The sequence below is a fragment of the Epinephelus lanceolatus genome, chromosome 4, assembly GCF_041903045.1.
Source record: "Epinephelus lanceolatus isolate andai-2023 chromosome 4, ASM4190304v1, whole genome shotgun sequence".
In the NCBI taxonomy this organism is placed as follows: domain Eukaryota; kingdom Metazoa; phylum Chordata; class Actinopteri; order Perciformes; family Serranidae; genus Epinephelus; species Epinephelus lanceolatus.
In genome coordinates this window covers 12,851,613-12,870,624 of record NC_135737.1, presented here as the reverse complement: position 1 = coordinate 12,870,624, position 19,012 = coordinate 12,851,613, and the positions used below count along the sequence as shown (strand labels likewise).

General features: G+C 45.3%; 12 non-coding genes and 2 pseudogenes across 12 annotated transcripts; all 14 read right to left on the bottom strand.

Annotated features, from left to right (window-relative positions):
- Positions 1-704: 704 nt before the first annotated feature.
- Positions 705-895, bottom strand: LOC144463182 (U2 spliceosomal RNA). The gene has a single exon (XR_013491322.1). It is a non-coding gene; the product is annotated as a U2 spliceosomal RNA (small nuclear RNA).
- Positions 896-1,614: 719 nt separating this feature from the next.
- Positions 1,615-1,778, bottom strand: LOC144463006 (U1 spliceosomal RNA). Its single transcript, XR_013491148.1, has one exon. It is a non-coding gene; the product is annotated as a U1 spliceosomal RNA (small nuclear RNA).
- Positions 1,779-2,759: 981 nt separating this feature from the next.
- LOC144463181 (U2 spliceosomal RNA) lies at positions 2,760-2,950 on the bottom strand. Its single transcript, XR_013491321.1, has one exon. It is a non-coding gene; the product is annotated as a U2 spliceosomal RNA (small nuclear RNA).
- A 719-nt stretch (positions 2,951-3,669) lies between these two features.
- Positions 3,670-3,833, bottom strand: LOC144463017 (U1 spliceosomal RNA). Its single transcript, XR_013491159.1, has one exon. It is a non-coding gene; the product is annotated as a U1 spliceosomal RNA (small nuclear RNA).
- Positions 3,834-4,814: 981 nt separating this feature from the next.
- Positions 4,815-5,005, bottom strand: LOC144462886 (U2 spliceosomal RNA). Its single transcript, XR_013491050.1, has one exon. It is a non-coding gene; the product is annotated as a U2 spliceosomal RNA (small nuclear RNA).
- A 719-nt stretch (positions 5,006-5,724) lies between these two features.
- On the bottom strand, positions 5,725-5,888 carry LOC144462921 (U1 spliceosomal RNA). Its single transcript, XR_013491064.1, has one exon. It is a non-coding gene; the product is annotated as a U1 spliceosomal RNA (small nuclear RNA).
- Positions 5,889-6,869: 981 nt separating this feature from the next.
- Positions 6,870-7,060, bottom strand: LOC144463164 (U2 spliceosomal RNA). The gene has a single exon (XR_013491304.1). It is a non-coding gene; the product is annotated as a U2 spliceosomal RNA (small nuclear RNA).
- Positions 7,061-7,779: 719 nt separating this feature from the next.
- LOC144463095 (U1 spliceosomal RNA) lies at positions 7,780-7,943 on the bottom strand. The gene has a single exon (XR_013491237.1). It is a non-coding gene; the product is annotated as a U1 spliceosomal RNA (small nuclear RNA).
- Positions 7,944-8,924: 981 nt separating this feature from the next.
- LOC144463384 (U2 spliceosomal RNA) lies at positions 8,925-9,115 on the bottom strand. Its single transcript, XR_013491525.1, has one exon. It is a non-coding gene; the product is annotated as a U2 spliceosomal RNA (small nuclear RNA).
- A 719-nt stretch (positions 9,116-9,834) lies between these two features.
- On the bottom strand, positions 9,835-9,998 carry LOC144463068 (U1 spliceosomal RNA). Its single transcript, XR_013491210.1, has one exon. It is a non-coding gene; the product is annotated as a U1 spliceosomal RNA (small nuclear RNA).
- A 981-nt stretch (positions 9,999-10,979) lies between these two features.
- Positions 10,980-11,153, bottom strand: LOC144462913 (U2 spliceosomal RNA; annotated as a pseudogene).
- A 367-nt stretch (positions 11,154-11,520) lies between these two features.
- LOC144462824 (uncharacterized) lies at positions 11,521-16,064 on the bottom strand (annotated as a pseudogene).
- A 1,384-nt stretch (positions 16,065-17,448) lies between these two features.
- Positions 17,449-17,612, bottom strand: LOC144463014 (U1 spliceosomal RNA). The gene has a single exon (XR_013491156.1). It is a non-coding gene; the product is annotated as a U1 spliceosomal RNA (small nuclear RNA).
- Positions 17,613-18,593: 981 nt separating this feature from the next.
- Positions 18,594-18,784, bottom strand: LOC144462884 (U2 spliceosomal RNA). Its single transcript, XR_013491048.1, has one exon. It is a non-coding gene; the product is annotated as a U2 spliceosomal RNA (small nuclear RNA).
- Positions 18,785-19,012: the final 228 nt, after the last annotated feature.

The following is a 19,012-nucleotide window of genomic DNA, read 5'->3' as shown; positions in this document are numbered from 1 at the left end:
AAATGAGGCAAAAACCTAAGTGAGTTCACACCAGACAAAGATAAATGACACTGCAATCAAGTGTTGTTTGATCTGCATTTAAAAGAAAAAAGTCAGCGGAAAGACTAAAAAACAGGCCTGTCTCCTCACATTAGAGACACGGCGTGATCCGCCCGCTGCTGCCACCTATTGGTCTGGAGTGTGAACAACACTTTGTTAAAAATATATCCACATGCTTCTCTGTTTGAAACTAAAGGAAAGAAGAAAATAATATTATAAATAAAAGCGCAACCATATGAAGAGTGTTTGCCTTTCTTTTGACATATCGGCACAGACCCGACTGTGGCAAACAGCGGCAGAAATTATGCAGAGTGGATTTTCACGTTGGGGGAATGGATCTATTCATCTGACTGAACTGGCAGCTAGTGGTCTCACTCAACAGGTACCGGTTCAATTCATTTTACAGTGAGATGCATGTAACAGGTCCTCAAAAGGAAAGTGCCAGACAGTGGCGAAAAGTTCAAACACGGCCAAAGTTCTAAAAAGAGAAGTTGGGCAAGTGTGTAAATGATGCCATAGCGCATGACTATTAGAAATGCGCACCTGGTAGAGGGGCTCAGTCAACACATACGCAATTTGCACGCTAGCATGGCGAAAACAAGAAAGCAAGGCGAGGGCACATTAGAGACACGTCCTACGTGGTCTGTTTTCAACACGTTGAGGGAGGGGGGTGCACCGTTTCTGGAAGTGCTGCAATACCAGGTCGATGCGTGGAGTGGACGGGGCAAGCCCCTTTTCCATCTCCCTGTTCCAAAAAGCAATTTAATATATGGTCCCCGGGTAGGGGACGTATCAGATATTAAACTGATAAGAACAGATACTACACTTGATCTTAGCCAAAAGGCCGAGAAGCGATACTGACTGCTGAGTGAAGTGGGAGACTCAGTCTCCTCATTGTGACTCTAGCTCGCGGGTTCAATATGATTTCGATCGCTACAAAAACACACGGCAGACTGTGAACGTGAAGTTCGATGTTTTATGACTGATGGGCAACACAAATATGCATCCGATCGCAGACTTTTATTACAAAAGGTTATGGGAGTTAACGCGGGCCGAAAAGTGATACTGCCAATGGGTCAGCGGAAAAGGAGGGAGTCACAGCACGGTCTCTCGCGCCGACTGGTCGTAATCTGCTGTGTTTTTTTCGGCATGTTGTCAACCTTCAGAAGATTTCAAAACATAGAGTGCATCCATCATAAATATCTGCAAACTAAAGTAAACAATTTAAGATTTGTCTCTACTCGTTGACTGTCTTTATATTAACAACGGAGAGCCGCTGCCACTGTGACTTGACGCGTTTCACTGAAAAATGCCCCACTTTTAATACGGTGGGCGGGGGCATCAGTTGCAACCCACATATTATTCTAAATGACTGAGTTTGAGGATATAACAATATCATAGGAGCTTCTTTTGCTTCTTCAGTAGTGGCACAGATGTGAAGTGATGCGGTACCGACTTGCACTGACACAACGGGCAAGGGCAAAGCCTGTGATTGAGCGTGAAATGGCGTTTGATGCACGCGGTTCTCTAGTGCCATATGCTGCCACAGCTGTTGGTTGCATTAAACAAGCACATCAGGGGAGAGCGCGAACGCAGTCCCCCACTACCAGAAATTATGCAGTCGAGATTCCCACATTTGGGGAATTCGCAGAGGTCAGCTCAATCAGAGTGCAGTGACCGAGCCTCGCCCTGGGTGAACCACCTTCTTGATCATGGTATCTCCCCTGCCAGGTAAGTATGACTTGTACACCTCACACACAGGGGCCTCATTCACGGTCATACGATGATAGGTGATGGTGCTGGCAATGTATAGCAATGACCAGTCCAGAACCACACACTATAAAGGCTCTGATAATCTACAGGACGCTAATATACAAGAGACACTTTTGTAGTGAGACTGAACAAAACTTGTTCACATTTTACTTGAGAGAAATGGGCACATATCTCATCACGCCATGCTGTATATCCATAGTAAAAGCTAAGCTAACATGGCCAGGCTGTCCACTGATCGCCAATAAATGAGGCAAAAACCTAAGTGAGTTCACACCAGACAAAGATAAATGACACTGCAATCAAGTGTTGTTTGATCTGCATTTAAAAGAAAAAAGTCAGCGGAAAGACTAAAAAACAGGCCTGTCTCCTCACATTAGAGACACGGCGTGATCCGCCCGCTGCTGCCACCTATTGGTCTGGAGTGTGAACAACACTTTGTTAAAAATATATCCACATGCTTCTCTGTTTGAAACTAAAGGAAAGAAGAAAATAATATTATAAATAAAAGCGCAACCATATGAAGAGTGTTTGCCTTTCTTTTGACATATCGGCACAGACCCGACTGTGGCAAACAGCGGCAGAAATTATGCAGAGTGGATTTTCACGTTGGGGGAATGGATCTATTCATCTGACTGAACTGGCAGCTAGTGGTCTCACTCAACAGGTACCGGTTCAATTCATTTTACAGTGAGATGCATGTAACAGGTCCTCAAAAGGAAAGTGCCAGACAGTGGCGAAAAGTTCAAACACGGCCAAAGTTCCAAAAAGAGAAGTTGGGCAAGTGTGTAAATGATGCCATAGCGCATGACTATTAGAAATGCGCACCTGGTAGAGGGGCTCAGTCAACACATACGCAATTTGCACGCTAGCATGGCGAAAACAAGAAATCAAGGCGAGGGCACATTAGAGACACGTCCTACGTGGTCTGTTTTCAACACGTTGAGGGAGGGGGGTGCACCGTTTCTGGAAGTGCTGCAATACCAGGTCGATGCGTGGAGTGGACGGGGCAAGCCCCTTTTCCATCTCCCTGTTCCAAAAAGCAATTTAATATATGGTCCCCGGGTAGGGGACGTATCAGATATTAAACTGATAAGAACAGATACTACACTTGATCTTAGCCAAAAGGCCGAGAAGCGATACTGACTGCTGAGTGAAGTGGGAGACTCAGTCTCCTCATTGTGACTCTAGCTCGCGGGTTCAATATGATTTCGATCGCTACAAAAACACACGGCAGACTGTGAACGTGAAGTTCGATGTTTTATGACTGATGGGCAACACAAATATGCATCCGATCGCAGACTTTTATTACAAAAGGTTATGGGAGTTAACGCGGGCCGAAAAGTGATACTGCCAATGGGTCAGCGGAAAAGGAGGGAGTCACAGCACGGTCTCTCGCGCCGACTGGTCGTAATCTGCTGTGTTTTTTTCGGCATGTTGTCAACCTTCAGAAGATTTCAAAACATAGAGTGCATCCATCATAAATATCTGCAAACTAAAGTAAACAATTTAAGATTTGTCTCTACTCGTTGACTGTCTTTATATTAACAACGGAGAGCCGCTGCCACTGTGACTTGACGCGTTTCACTGAAAAATGCCCCACTTTTAATACGGTGGGCGGGGGCATCAGTTGCAACCCACATATTATTCTAAATGACTGAGTGTGAGGATATAACAATATCATAGGAGCTTGTTTTGCTTCTTCAGTAGTGGCACAGATGTGAAGTGATGCGGTACCGACTTGCACTGACACAACGGGCAAGGGCAAAGCCTGTGATTGAGCGTGAAATGGCGTTTGATGCACGCGGTTCTCTAGTGCCATATGCTGCCACAGCTGTTGGTTGCATTAAACAAGCACATCAGGGGAGAGCGCGAACGCAGTCCCCCACTACCAGAAATTATGCAGTCGAGATTCCCACATTTGGGGAATTCGCAGAGGTCAGCTCAACCGGAGTGCAGTGACCGAGCCTCGCCCTGGGTGAACCACCTTCTTGATCATGGTATCTCCCCTGCCAGGTAAGTATGACTTGTACACCTCACACACAGGGGCCTCATTCACGGTCATACGATGATAGGTGATGGTGCTGGCAATGTATAGCAATGACCAGTCCAGAACCACACACTATAAAGGCTCTGATAATCTACAGGACGCTAATATACAAGAGACACTTTTGTAGTGAGACTGAACAAAACTTGCTCACATTTTACTTGAGAGAAATGGGCACATATCTCATCACGCCATGCTGTATATCCATAGTAAAAGCTAAGCTAACATGGCCAGGCTGTCCATTGATCGCCAATAAATGAGGCAAAAACCTAAGTGAGTTCACACCAGACAAAGATAAATGACACTGCAATCAAGTGTTGTTTGATCTGCATTTAAAAGAAAAAAGTCAGCGGAAAGACTAAAAAACAGGCCTGTCTCCTCACATTAGAGACACGGCGTGATCCGCCCGCTGCTGCCACCTATTGGTCTGGAGTGTGAACAACACTTTGTTAAAAATATATCCACATGCTTCTCTGTTTGAAACTAAAGGAAAGAAGAAAATAATATTATAAATAAAAGCGCAACCATATGAAGAGTGTTTGCCTTTCTTTTGACATATCGGCACAGACCCGACTGTGGCAAACAGCGGCAGAAATTATGCAGAGTGGATTTTCACGTTGGGGGAATGGATCTATTCATCTGACTGAACTGGCAGCTAGTGGTCTCACTCAACAGGTACCGGTTCAATTCATTTTACAGTGAGATGCATGTAACAGGTCCTCAAAAGGAAAGTGCCAGACAGTGGCGAAAAGTTCAAACACGGCCAAAGTTCCAAAAAGAGAAGTTGGGCAAGTGTGTAAATCATGCCATAGCGCATGACTATTAGAAATGCGCACCTGGTAGAGGGGCTCAGTCAACACATACGCAATTTGCACGCTAGCATGGCGAAAACAAGAAATCAAGGCGAGGGCACATTAGAGACACGTCCTACGTGGTCTGTTTTCAACACGTTGAGGGAGGGGGGTGCACCGTTTCTGGAAGTGCTGCACTACCAGGTCAATGCGTGGAGTGGACGGGACAAGCCCCTTTTCCATCTCCCTGTTCCAAAAAGCAATTTAATATATGGTCCCCAGGTAGGAGACGTATCGGATATTAAACTGATAAGAACAGATACTACACTTGATCTTAGCCAAAAGGCCGAGAAGCGATACTGACTGCTGAGTGAAGTGGGAGACTCAGTCTCCTCATTGAGACTCTAGCTCGCGGGTTCAATATGATTTCGATCGCTACAAAAACACACGGCAGACTGTGAACGTGAAGTTCGATGTTTTATGACTGATGGGCAACACAAATATGCATCCGATCGCAGACTTTTATTACAAAAGGTTATGGGAGTTAACGCGGGCCGAAAAGTGATACTGCCAATGGGTCAGCGGAAAAGGAGGGAGTCACAGCACGGTCTCTCGCGCCGACTGGTCGTAATCTGCTGTGTTTTTTTCGGCATGTTGTCAACCTTCAGAAGATTTCAAAACATAGAGTGCATCCATCATAAATATCTGCAAACTAAAGTAAACAATTTAAGATTTGTCTCTACTCGTTGACTGTCTTTATATTAACAACGGAGAGCCGCTGCCACTGTGACTTGACGCGTTTCACTGAAAAATGCCCCACTTTTAATACGGTGGGCGGGGGCATCAGTTGCAACCCACATATTATTCTAAATGACTGAGTGTGAGGATATAACAATATCATAGGAGCTTGTTTTGCTTCTTCAGTAGTGGCACAGATGTGAAGTGATGCGGTACCGACTTGCACTGACACAACGGGCAAGGGCAAAGCCTGTGATTGAGCGTGAAATGGCGTTTGATGCACGCGGTTCTCTAGTGCCATATGCTGCCACAGCTGTTGGTTGCATTAAACAAGCACATCAGGGGAGAGCGCGAACGCAGTCCCCCACTACCAGAAATTATGCAGTCGAGATTCCCACATTTGGGGAATTCGCAGAGGTCAGCTCAATCGGAGTGCAGTGACCGAGCCTCGCCCTGGGTGAACCACCTTCTTGATCATGGTATCTCCCCTGCCAGGTAAGTATGACTTGTACACCTCACACACAGGGGCCTCATTCACGGTCATACGATGATAGGTGATGGTGCTGGCAATGTATAGCAATGACCAGTCCAGAACCACACACTATAAAGGCTCTGATAATCTACAGGACGCTAATATACAAGAGACACTTTTGTAGTGAGACTGAACAAAACTTGTTCACATTTTACTTGAGAGAAATGGGCACATATCTCATCACGCCATGCTGTATATCCATAGTAAAAGCTAAGCTAACATGGCCAGGCTGTCCATTGATCGCCAATAAATGAGGCAAAAACCTAAGTGAGTTCACACCAGACAAAGATAAATGACACTGCAATCAAGTGTTGTTTGATCTGCATTTAAAAGAAAAAAGTCAGCGGAAAGACTAAAAAACAGGCCTGTCTCCTCACATTAGAGACACGGCGTGATCCGCCCGCTGCTGCCACCTATTGATCTGGAGTGTGAACAACACTTTGTTAAAAATATATCCACATGCTTCTCTGTTTGAAACTAAAGGAAAGAAGAAAATAATATTATAAATAAAAGCGCAACCATATGAAGAGTGTTTGCCTTTCTTTTGACATATCGGCACAGACCCGACTGTGGCAAACAGCGGCAGAAATTATGCAGAGTGGATTTTCACGTTGGGGGAATGGATCTATTCATCTGACTGAACTGGCAGCTAGTGGTCTCACTCAACAGGTACCGGTTCAATTCATTTTACAGTGAGATGCATGTAACAGGTCCTCAAAAGGAAAGTGCCAGACAGTGGCGAAAAGTTCAAACACGGCCAAAGTTCCAAAAAGAGAAGTTGGGCAAGTGTGTAAATGATGCCATAGCGCATGACTATTAGAAATGCGCACCTGGTAGAGGGGCTCAGTCAACACATACGCAATTTGCACGCTAGCATGGCGAAAACAAGAAATCAAGGCGAGGGCGCATTAGAGACACGTCCTACGTGGTCTGTTTTCAACACGTTGAGGGAGTGGGGTGCACCGTTTCTGGAAGTGCTGCAATACCAGGTCGATGCGTGGAGTGGACGGGGCAAGCCCCTTTTCCATCTCCCTGTTCCAAAAAGCAATTTAATATATGGTCCCCGGGTAGGGGACGTATCAGATATTAAACTGATAAGAACAGATACTACACTTGATCTTAGCCAAAAGGCCGAGAAGCGATACTGACTGCTGAGTGAAGTGGGAGACTCAGTCTCCTCATTGAGACTCTAGCTCGCGGGTTCAATATGATTTCGATCGCTACAAAAACACACGGCAGACTGTGAACGTGAAGTTCGATGTTTTATGACTGATGGGCAACACAAATATGCATCCGATCGCAGACTTTTATTACAAAAGGTTATGGGAGTTAACGCGGGCCGAAAAGTGATACTGCCAATGGGTCAGCGGAAAAGGAGGGAGTCACAGCACGGTCTCTCGCGCCGACTGGTCGTAATCTGCTGTGTTTTTTTCGGCATGTTGTCAACCTTCAGAAGATTTCAAAACATAGAGTGCATCCATCATAAATATCTGCAAACTAAAGTAAACAATTTAAGATTTGTCTCTACTCGTTGACTGTCTTTATATTAACAACGGAGAGCCGCTGCCACTGTGACTTGACGCGTTTCACTGAAAAATGCCCCACTTTTAATACGGTGGGCGGGGGCATCAGTTGCAACCCACATATTATTCTAAATGACTGAGTGTGAGGATATAACAATATCATAGGAGCTTGTTTTGCTTCTTCAGTAGTGGCACAGATGTGAAGTGATGCGGTACCGACTTGCACTGACACAACGGGCAAGGGCAAAGCCTGTGATTGAGCGTGAAATGGCGTTTGATGCACGCGGTTCTCTAGTGCCATATGCTGCCACAGCTGTTGGTTGCATTAAACAAGCACATCAGGGGAGAGCGCGAACGCAGTCCCCCACTACCAGAAATTATCCAGTCGAGATTCCCACATTTGGGGAATTCGCAGAGGTCAGCTCAATCGGAGTGCAGTGACCGAGCCTCGCCCTGGGTGAACCACCTTCTTGATCATGGTATCTCCCCTGCCAGGTAAGTATGACTTGTACACCTCACACACAGGGGCCTCATTCACGGTCATACGATGATAGGTGATGGTGCTGGCAATGTATAGCAATGACCAGTCCAGAACCACACACTATAAAGGCTCTGATAATCTACAGGACGCTAATATACAAGAGACACTTTTGTAGTGAGACTGAACAAAACTTGTTCACATTTTACTTGAGAGAAATGGGCACATATCTCATCACGCCATGCTGTATATCCATAGTAAAAGCTAAGCTAACATGGCCAGGCTGTCCATTGATCGCCAATAAATGAGGCAAAAACCTAAGTGAGTTCACACCAGACAAAGATAAATGACACTGCAATCAAGTGTTGTTTGATCTGCATTTAAAAGAAAAAAGTCAGCGGAAAGACTAAAAAACAGGCCTGTCTCCTCACATTAGAGACACGGCGTGATCCGCCCGCTGCTGCCACCTATTGGTCTGGAGTGTGAACAACACTTTGTTAAAAATATATCCACATGCTTCTCTGTTTGAAACTAAAGGAAAGAAGAAAATAATATTATAAATAAAAGCGCAACCATATGAAGAGTGTTTGCCTTTCTTTTGACATATCGGCACAGACCCGACTGTGGCAAACAGCGGCAGAAATTATGCAGAGTGGATTTTCACGTTGGGGGAATGGATCTATTCATCTGACTGAACTGGCAGCTAGTGGTCTCACTCAACAGGTACCGGTTCAATTCATTTTACAGTGAGATGCATGTAACAGGTCCTCAAAAGGAAAGTGCCAGACAGTGGCGAAAAGTTCAAACACGGCCAAAGTTCCAAAAAGAGAAGTTGGGCAAGTGTGTAAATGATGCCATAGCGCATGACTATTAGAAATGCGCACCTGGTAGAGGGGTTCAGTCAACACATACGCAATTTGCACGCTAGCATGGCGAAAACAAGAAATCAAGGCGAGGGCACATTAGAGACACGTCCTACGTGGTCTGTTTTCAACACGTTGAGGGAGGGGGGTGCACCGTTTCTGGAAGTGCTGCAATAACAGGTCGATGCGTGGAGTGGACGGGGCAAGCCCCTTTTCCATCTCCCTGTTCCAAAAAGCAATTTAATATATGGTCCCCGGGTAGGGGACGTATCGGATATTAAACTGATAAGAACAGATACTACACTTGATCTTAGCCAAAAGGCCGAGAAGCGATACTGACTGCTGAGTGAAGTGGGAGACTCAGTCTCCTCATTGAGACTCTAGCTTGCGGGTTCAATATGATTTCGATCGCTACAAAAACACACGGCAGACTGTGAACGTGAAGTTCGATGTTTTATGACTGATGGGCAACACAAATATGCATCCGATCGCAGACTTTTATTACAAAAGGTTATGGGAGTTAACGCGGGCCGAAAAGTGATACTGCCAATGGGTCAGCGGAAAAGGAGGGAGTCACAGCACGGTCTCTCGCGCCGACTGGTCGTAATCTGCTGTGTTTTTTTCGGCATGTTGTCAACCTTCAGAAGATTTCAAAACATAGAGTGCATCCATCATAAATATTTGCAAACTAAAGTAAACAATTTAAGATTTGTCTCTACTCGTTGACTGTCTTTATATTAACAACGGAGAGCCGCTGCCACTGTGACTTGACGCGTTTCACTGAAAAATGCCCCACTTTTAATACGGTGGGCGGGGGCATCAGTTGCAACCCACATATTATTCTAAATGACTGAGTGTGAGGATATAACAATATCATAGGAGCTTCTTTTGCTTCTTCAGTAGTGGCACAGATGTGAAGTGATGCGGTACCGACTTGCACTGACACAACGGGCAAGGGCAAAGCCTGTGATTGAGCGTGAAATGGCGTTTGATGCACGCGGTTCTCTAGTGCCATATGCTGCCACAGCTGTTGGTTGCATTAAACAAGCACATCAGGGGAGAGCGCGAACGCAGTCCCCCACTACCAGAAATTATGTAGTCGAGATTCCCACATTTGGGGAATTCGCAGAGGTCAGCTCAATCGGAGTGCAGTGACCGAGCCTCGCCCTGGGTGAACCACCTTCTTGATCATGGTATCTCCCCTGCCAGGTAAGTATGACTTGTACACCTCACACACAGGGGCCTCATTCACGGTCATACGATGATAGGTGATGGTGCTGGCAATGTATAGCAATGACCAGTCCAGAACCACACACTATAAAGGCTCTGATAATCTACAGGACGCTAATATACAAGAGACACTTTTGTAGTGAGACTGAACAAAACTTGTTCACATTTTACTTGAGAGAAATGGGCACATATCTCATCACGCCATGCTGTATATCCATAGTAAAAGCTAAGCTAACATGGCCAGGCTGTCCATTGATCGCCAATAAATGAGGCAAAAACCTAAGTGAGTTCACACCAGACAAAGATAAATGACACTGCAATCAAGTGTTGTTTGATCTGCATTTAAAAGAAAAAAGTCAGCGGAAAGACTAAAAAACAGGCCTGTCTCCTCACATTAGAGACACGGCGTGATCCGCCCGCTGCTGCCACCTATTGGTCTGGAGTGTGAACAACACTTTGTTAAAAATATATCCACATGCTTCTCTGTTTGAAACTAAAGGAAAGAAGAAAATAATATTATAAATAAAAGCGCAACCATATGAAGAGTGTTTGCCTTTCTTTTGACATATCGGCACAGACCCGACTGTGGCAAACAGCGGCAGAAATTATGCAGAGTGGATTTTCACGTTGGGGGAATGGATCTATTCATCTGACTGAACTGGCAGCTAGTGGTCTCACTCAACAGGTACCGGTTCAATTCATTTTACAGTGAGATGCATGTAACAGGTCCTCAAAAGGAAAGTGCCAGACAGTGGCGAAAAGTTCAAACACGGCCAAAGTTCCAAAAAGAGAAGTTGGGCAAGTGTGTAAATGATGCCATAGCGCATGACTATTAGAAATGCGCACCTGGTAGAGGGGCTCAGTCAACACATACGCAATTTGCACGCTAGCATGGCGAAAACAAGAAATCAAGGCGAGGGCACATTAGAGACACGTCCTACGTGGTCTGTTTTCAACACGTTGAGGGAGGGGGGTGCACCGTTTCTGGAAGTGCTGCAATACCAGGTCGATGCGTGGAGTGGACGGGGCAAGCCCCTTTTCCATCTCCCTGCTCCAAAAAGCAATTTAATATATGGTTCCCGGGTAGGGGACGTATCAGATATTAAACTGATAAGAACAGATTTTTTCTTTTGAAAATTTTTTTATTGACACTTATATCAGACGTTTTACATAAACCTTCAAATGTTTAAGGCATACAATTTTAAGTTATAAAAGTGACAAAACAATGATAAATAATGTAATCTGTAAAAAACCAAGCTTAAACGATTAAAAAAAAATCTTTTAAGAAATATTACAGATAAAATTGTCACAAGTTAAAGGTTTACATAAAAGCGTTTCTTCAATGAATGTCCAATGTGTCGAGTGTCCACAATAAAAGTCTGTAAAGGGGAGCGCAAAAGTTAAAATGTCTTCTGTCCTTTGCAGTGCAGGAGCGGAAAGAATCCCTACCAAGGGTAACTCATTCCGCTCCCCCAAACAGTTTGGTCTCTCGGGATCCTGTCCTGGTGCTCAGAGGAGATCCCCACCCTGAAGCTCCTTCCCACCTGCCTCACCCGGAGAGTCAGGCCGCTGCTGCTTTGACCTTTTCCTGTGTAGCTCCGACTCCTTCATCCGAATGGGCACAGAGGCGATTCTTCTTTGTGGCTGCGTCCTAGGCCTGCCACCTGCAGCTTCGGCCTCTTTGACCATTGCTGCGGCCATTCGGATCGCAGCCGCAGGGGGGATCTGCATGTGCTTTCTTGCCAGCAAGTTTCTGGAGGTCCATATGGCGTATTTGATGGCGGCCAGGGTGAGCCACTGTTTGGCGAAGTCACAGGTTGGAATGTGTTCTTGGCTCACCCCATACATTACCAACGGTGCTGTGAGGACCTCCCTTGCTGGCAAGTACGGGAATTTTAAGGAGTCGGCTGTTGCCCACTGGTCTACGGCAGCACTGCACTCCCAGAGCAAGTGCCTCACCGACTCAGGCGCGCCACAACCTGGTCGAGGACACGTTGGGTGCGCTGACATGCCCCGGGAGTGCATCACGGCCCTGACTGGGAGGATCTCATGAGCCACCATCCATGACAGGTCCCGGAGTCTGTTTGGGAGAGCGGAATGGTTCACGTTGCGCCAAACTGATGATGGCTCGCCAAATGTGAGCCAGCGCACTGGACTCACTGGTTCCCGCTCCTGCACAACAGAGATAAGAGAGCGTTGGTTAGATAAAATTTGCAACTCCTCCTGCTCAAGATTAAAACAACATAGAAAGGACTGGATAACAGCATAAGCTGGTGGTAAGTTAAAGGACACAGGCACTTTAAGATCACTGGTTAAAATCTTGATTTTCCTGAGGTAGGTCCCCATCCAGAACCGTGTCATTGCTGCTGTCTTGGGGTTTCTGGATGGGGCTGTAGCGGCTGTGATATGAAGTGTGGTGTATCTGCTTCCTAAAAACAAGTGTAGGTCCGGCACTGCTTTTCCTCCTTTTTCTTTTGGCTTCTTCATGATGTCCCTCTTTAGTCGTTCCCACTTTGACCCCCACAGGAAATAAAAAATGGCACGCTCAAGGTCCAATATTGCTTTTCTAGGTGGGATAAAAACAGAACTGGTAAGTAAAAGCAAAGGTAAAATCACTGCTTTAATGATTAAAACCTTTCCTTCCATCGTCAGTCCCCTAAGTCTCCAGTACCCCAGTCTCTGCCTAACTTTCCCTACCATGTCTGGCCAATTAGTTTCCCCTCCCCCCTCCCTATCAAATTTGACCCCGAGTATCCTCTGGTCAGTCTGGGTCACAGTCAGGGGGAGTCTTGTCATCTCAGTCATTTCCCAGGGTCCATAAAACTGGGCTTGGGTCTTGCTCCTGTTAAGCTTTGACCCAGAAGCCCGTCCAAACCAGTCAGTCAAGTCAAGTGTCCTGTTGACAGATAAAAGGTCAGTGCATAAGATATTAATGTCGTCCATATATAAAATGCATTTTGTGTCCAGTCCCCCGCTCCCTGGTACTCTAACCCCAGTGATTCGTTTGTCCCTTCTCAAGATCTGTGCCAGTGGTTCGATACAAGTAACATAGAGGAGGGCAGATAACGGACATCCCTGACGGACGCCGCAGTTTATATTCACTGCTTTTGTCAGATGCCCATTAACAACGAATTTGCTGGTAATGCCCCGGTACAGCAACCCCACCCAAGCTATAAATCTCTCTGGAAACCCCATTTTTTGCAGTACCTGGAAAAGGTACTGGTGCGAGACCCGATCAAAGGCTTTCTCAAAGTCTAAATTTAGAACTACTAGCCGGATGTTTCTGTCTCTCACATAACAGATGGTGTCTCGGATCAGTAGGAGGCTGTCGGTGATCCTCCTCCCCGGTATGGCACAGGCTTGATCCGGGTGAATCAAGTCATCTAAAAACAAAGTCATTCGAGATGATAAGAGTTTGCTAAAAAGTTTACAGTCCAGATTTAAAAGCGTTATAGGTCTCCAGTTCTTCAAGTCAGTCTTGTCTTTGTCTTTGTGGAGTAGGGTTACTATCCCTATTCTAAAACTGTCAGGAAGTCGGTTGAGTCTTTCAAAATCCATAAAAACAGCAAGTAAGTCAGGTGCTAAAATGTCCCAAAAAGTCAAGTAAAATTCCAAGGGAAGCCCGTCTTGTCCTGGTGACTTTCCTGTTTTAAAGCTCTTAAGACCTTTGTTCAACTCTAAAAGTGTAAAATCTTGGGTTAAAAGCACACTGTCCTCAACTCTGTGTTCAATGAATTTTAAAACTTCAGTTATGGTGTCCGTTTCCACAGGTTTTTCACTGTATAGTTCTTTATAAAATGTTTCTATAGTTGTTTTAATTTCTCCTGTTGTTTCCGCTGTGCACCCATTTTCTGTCTTTAGTTTTAAAATGTTTCCCCCTTTATTTACAATTTTCTTAAAAAAATATCTTGTGCACTTCTCCCCTTCCTCTATCTCCCTTTCCCTGCTTCTTAAAATGACACCTTTGCTTTTGATTTCTGCTAATATCGACATCTCTGTTTTAACTTGTTTTATTTCTTCATTAAAATCCATCCCTTGTAGGTTTAGGTTAAAATATCTCTGGAGTCGTTTTTGCAGTCCCAACATGCGTCTGTCGTCCCTATCTTTTTTCTTCTTACCTGCCTGTCTAAAGAAAGTCTGGGTCCGTCCCTTAACCATTTCCCACCAGTGTGCACGTGTATCGTAAAAGTCTTGAAGGGTCTGCCACTCACTGTACTGCTCCCTATACTGCCTAACTAACTCCCTATCTTCTAAAAGGGAGCAGTTGAGTTTCCACAGACCACTTCCTGAAGTCACACCAGAAGGTAGTGATAGGGTGCAGGATAGCATTGCGTGATCGGAAAAGAACACCTGTGTTAATCTAGCATCGGTTGGTGGGCAATCACGGGATAAAATGTAATCTATGCGAGAGGCTCTGGTGCCATCACCACTGACCCAGGTGAAGCCCTCCTCTCTAGGATGCATGGTTTTAAAGCAGTCCAAGAGTTTAAAATCCCTGCATATGTCCTGTAATAAAACCGATGTTTTGTCAATTTTAAAATCTCCTCCTGCTCTTTTCCTATCGTTCCTGTTTAAAATACAATTAAGATCTCCCCCTACAACTAAAGGTGCCCTACCTAGCATGTGGGACTGCAAGTCTTTTAAAAGGTCATACCTGTCATTTTTTTCATTAAAACCATAAACATTTAAGACGTTAAAATCCTTTCCCATAAAAGTCAAGTGTGCTAAAAGTGCCCGACCGCTTCTCACCACAGTGCTGCCCTTCACCAAGACGAGAGGGTTTTTGATTAAAATGGCCACTCCGTCATTTTTATTTGCGTTGGATCCGCTCCAGATTGATGGATTTGGCCATAAGTCCTCCCACTCTCTATAGTGGTTTAAAAACGGTAGGCCACACTCCTGTATTAAAAACACATCTGACTTAAAAGTGTTAAGAAAGGATAAAACAGTCTGAGCTCTAACTCTCGACTTTACGCTTCTCACATTAATAGTTGAGAAGGTGAGAGTCATGAGTATGGTTAAAAATAACAAGTATGACATCCTAAAAGGCTAAAAGGTATTAAAAACAAGGACAGTTAATCACATTCATGTGAATGGAGTTCTTCCTTCACTTCTATGGGTGAAAAGTGAGGGGGGTGAACTCCATTTCCCTTTCGGACTCTTGGAGTTGGTCTCTGACGCAGGGTTGCGTTGAGTTTTGAGTCCTTAGGGGTTGATTGCAGAGCTATGGTTAAGAAAGAGGCCTCATTTGGAGAATCGGAAGGGAAGACTCTGGGTTCCTCCACAGATGAACTGTCTGAGTAGTCCCCAGCTCTTCCCTTCTTCTCTGTCACCGCAGGGGAGTCAGAGGACAATTCTGATATAGGCCTCTTGGCCTGCTGGGCATTGGGGAGGGTGGCATCCTCGCTATCAGTTTCCTGTTCGGTGCTAGTTCTGCCCTCTGCCTGCATCACCCCATCCTCTTCAACACTTTCCACTGGTGGGGCGATTGCAGGCCCCTCCCCTTCTCCCGCCTCACCTGATCCCTGCTCGCCAATCACAGGATTTGGCGGGAGATTTGAATTTTCCAGCCCAGCATCTTCAATTAGCTCTGTTAACTGTTCAACATTCTGTCCGTTTTCTGTTTGCTTTGTGGCTTTTACTTTGTTGGCAAAAGACTTGGGGCAGTCTCTGAAGAGGTGGTTAGTTTCTCCACAGAGATTGCACTTTCTGCTGTTGGTGCATTCCTGAAAAGTGTGTCCAATTTCTCTACATTTCCCACAAATGATCTGCTTGCATGCTTCTGCCAGGTGCCCATGTTCGCCACATTTGCGGCAGAGCTTGGGCTGGCCCTGGTAATGGATGTAGCCCCTGTTGTTACCCAGAACTATCATTGGTGGTAGCTGTTTCAGGCCCTGGAAGCCTTGGGGGTCCTGCCATTGCTGAATGGGGATCCTCCAAGCGCAATTCCAGATGCCATCCTCATCTCTCACCTTGGTAGCCTGGCCTTTCACAGTGCAGTATCTGCCCAGCCACAAACAAATATCGTCTGCATTCACTGTCTCATTGAACATTCTGACAATAACCGTTTTAGAGGCATTGTCAGTCAGTTTTTCAACAGTGAAAGCAGAAAACTGGGTCTTTTCATTTTCATATCGTGTCCAGAAATCTCTTAATGCAATTGCAGAATGAAAGCTCACGTCAAATCCTTTGTTGGACGGCAAAGTCACAATACAGTTTATGTCATCAGGCTTGAAGTTTAGGGTTCTCTGAATCAGTTTCCTTGAAAAATCAAGCCTTGACATAACCATGGGCTTTCCGTCAACCTCACTGAGTATAAAGCGGACACTGTGGTGCCTCCGCATGCCAGCATAGTTACCCGACATGGTGGAGGCACCACACACTACAAATGAAAGACACTAAAACACTGTAAAATGCTACTTAAAATGGCTAAAGACAGGTAAAACAGTTCAATAAATAACTAATTAAGAAGCACACTTGCCTTTTCCCTGTTGACCTGGTCTGGATGTTTCATGAACAGAGTACAGGCTAGCAATCCTCTGGGCCAATGTCTTCCTTTGTGTAAGTGTCTCAACTATTAATATCAGCTGAAATAATTTCCACAAAGAAAGAGAGTAATATATTCTCCAAACAGTGTATAAACAAATGCCACAGACAGGCAAGAGTTTTCCACAAACTGGAGGCGATCGCAGTCTTAGCCAAAAGGCCGAGAAGCGATACTGACTGCTGAGTGAAGTGGGAGACTCAGTCTCCTCATTGTGACTCTAGCTCGCGGGTTCAATATGATTTCGATCGCTACAAAAACACACGGCAGACTGTGAACGTGAAGTTCGATGTTTTATGACTGATGGGCAACACAAATATGCATCCGATCGCAGACTTTTATTACAAAAGGTTATGGGAGTTAACGCGGGCCGAAAAGTGATACTGCCAATGGGTCAGCGGAAAAGGAGGGAGTCACAGCACGGTCTCTCGCGCCGACTGGTCGTAATCTGCTGTGTTTTTTTCGGCATGTTGTCAACCTTCAGAAGATTTCAAAACATACAGTGCATCCATCATAAATATCTGCAAACTAAAGTAAACAATTTAAGATTTGTCTCTACTCGTTGACTGTCTTTATATTAACAACGGAGAGCCGCTGCCACTGTGACTTGACGCGTTTCACTGAAAAATGCCCCACTTTTAATACGGTGGGCGGGGGCATCAGTTGCAACCCACATATTATTCTAAATGACTGAGTGTGAGGATATAACAATATCATAGGAGCTTGTTTTGCTTCTTCAGTAGTGGCACAGATGTGAAGTGATGCGGTACCGACTTGCACTGACACAACGGGCAAGGGCAAAGCCTGTGATTGAGCGTGAAATGGCGTTTGATGCACGCGGTTCTCTAGTGCCATATGCTGCCACAGCTGTTGGTTGCATTAAACAAGCACATCAGGGGAGAGCGCGAACGCAGTCCCCCACTACCAGAAATTATGCAGTCGAGATTCCCACATTTGGGGAATTCGCAGAGGTCAGCTCAATCGGAGTGCAGTGACCAAGCCTCGCCCTGGGTGAACCACCTTCTTGATCATGGTATCTCCCCTGCCAGGTAAGTATGACTTGTACACCTCACACACAGGGGCCTCATTCACGGTCATACGATGATAGGTGATGGTGCTGGCAATGTATAGCAATGACCAGTCCAGAACCACACACTATAAAGGCTCTGATAATCTACAGGACGCTAATATACAAGAGACACTTTTGTAGTGAGACTGAACAAAACTTGTTCACATTTTACTTGAGAGAAATGGGCACATATCTCATCACGCCATGCTGTATATCCATAGTAAAAGCTAAGCTAACATGGCCAGGCTGTCCATTGATCGCCAATAAATGAGGCAAAAAACTAAGTGAGTTCACACCAGACAAAGATAAATGACACTGCAATCAAGTGTTGTTTGATCTGCATTTAAAAGAAAAAAGTCAGCGGAAAGACTAAAAAACAGGCCTGTCTCCTCACATTAGAGACACGGCGTGATCCGCCCGCTGCTGCCACCTATTGGTCTGGAGTGTGAACAACACTTTGTTAAAAATATATCCACATGCTTCTCTGTTTGAAACTAAAGGAAAGAAGAAAATAATATTATAAATAAAAGCGCAACCATATGAAGAGTGTTTGCCTTTCTTTTGACATATCGGCACAGACCCGACTGTGGCAAACAGCGGCAGAAATTATGCAGAGTGGATTTTCACGTTGGGGGAATGGATCTATTCATCTGACTGAACTGGCAGCTAGTGGTCTCACTCAACAGGTACCGGTTCAATTCATTTTACAGTGAGATGCATGTAACAGGTCCTCAAAAGGAAAGTGCCAGACAGTGGCGAAAAGTTCAAACACGGCCAAAGTTCCAAAAAGAGAAGTTGGGCAAGTGTGTAAATGATGCCATAGCGCATGACTATTAGAAATGCGCACCTGGTAGAGGGGCTCAGTCAACACATACGCAATTTGCACGCTAGCATGGCGAAAACAAGAAATCAAGGCGAGGGCACATTAGAGACACGTCCTACGTGGTCTGTTTTCAACACGTTGAGGGAGGGGGGTGCACCGTTTCTGGAAGTGCTGCAATAACAGGTTGATGCGTGGAGTGGACGGGGCAAGCCCCTTTTCCATCTCCCTGTTCCAAAAAGCAATTTAATATATGGTCCCCGGGTAGGGGACGTATCGGATATTAAACTGATAAGAACAGATACTACACTTGATCTTAGCCAAAAGGCCGAGAAGCGATACTGACTGCTGAGTGAAGTGGGAGACTCAGTCTCCTCATTGTGACTCTAGCTCGCGGGTTCAATATGATTTCGATCGCTACAAAAACACACGGCAGACTGTGAACGTGAAGTTCGATGTTTTATGACTGATGGGCAACACAAATATGCATCCGATCGCAGACTTTTATTACAAAAGGTTATGGGAGTTAACGCGGGCCGAAAAGTGATACTGCCAATGGGTCAGCGGA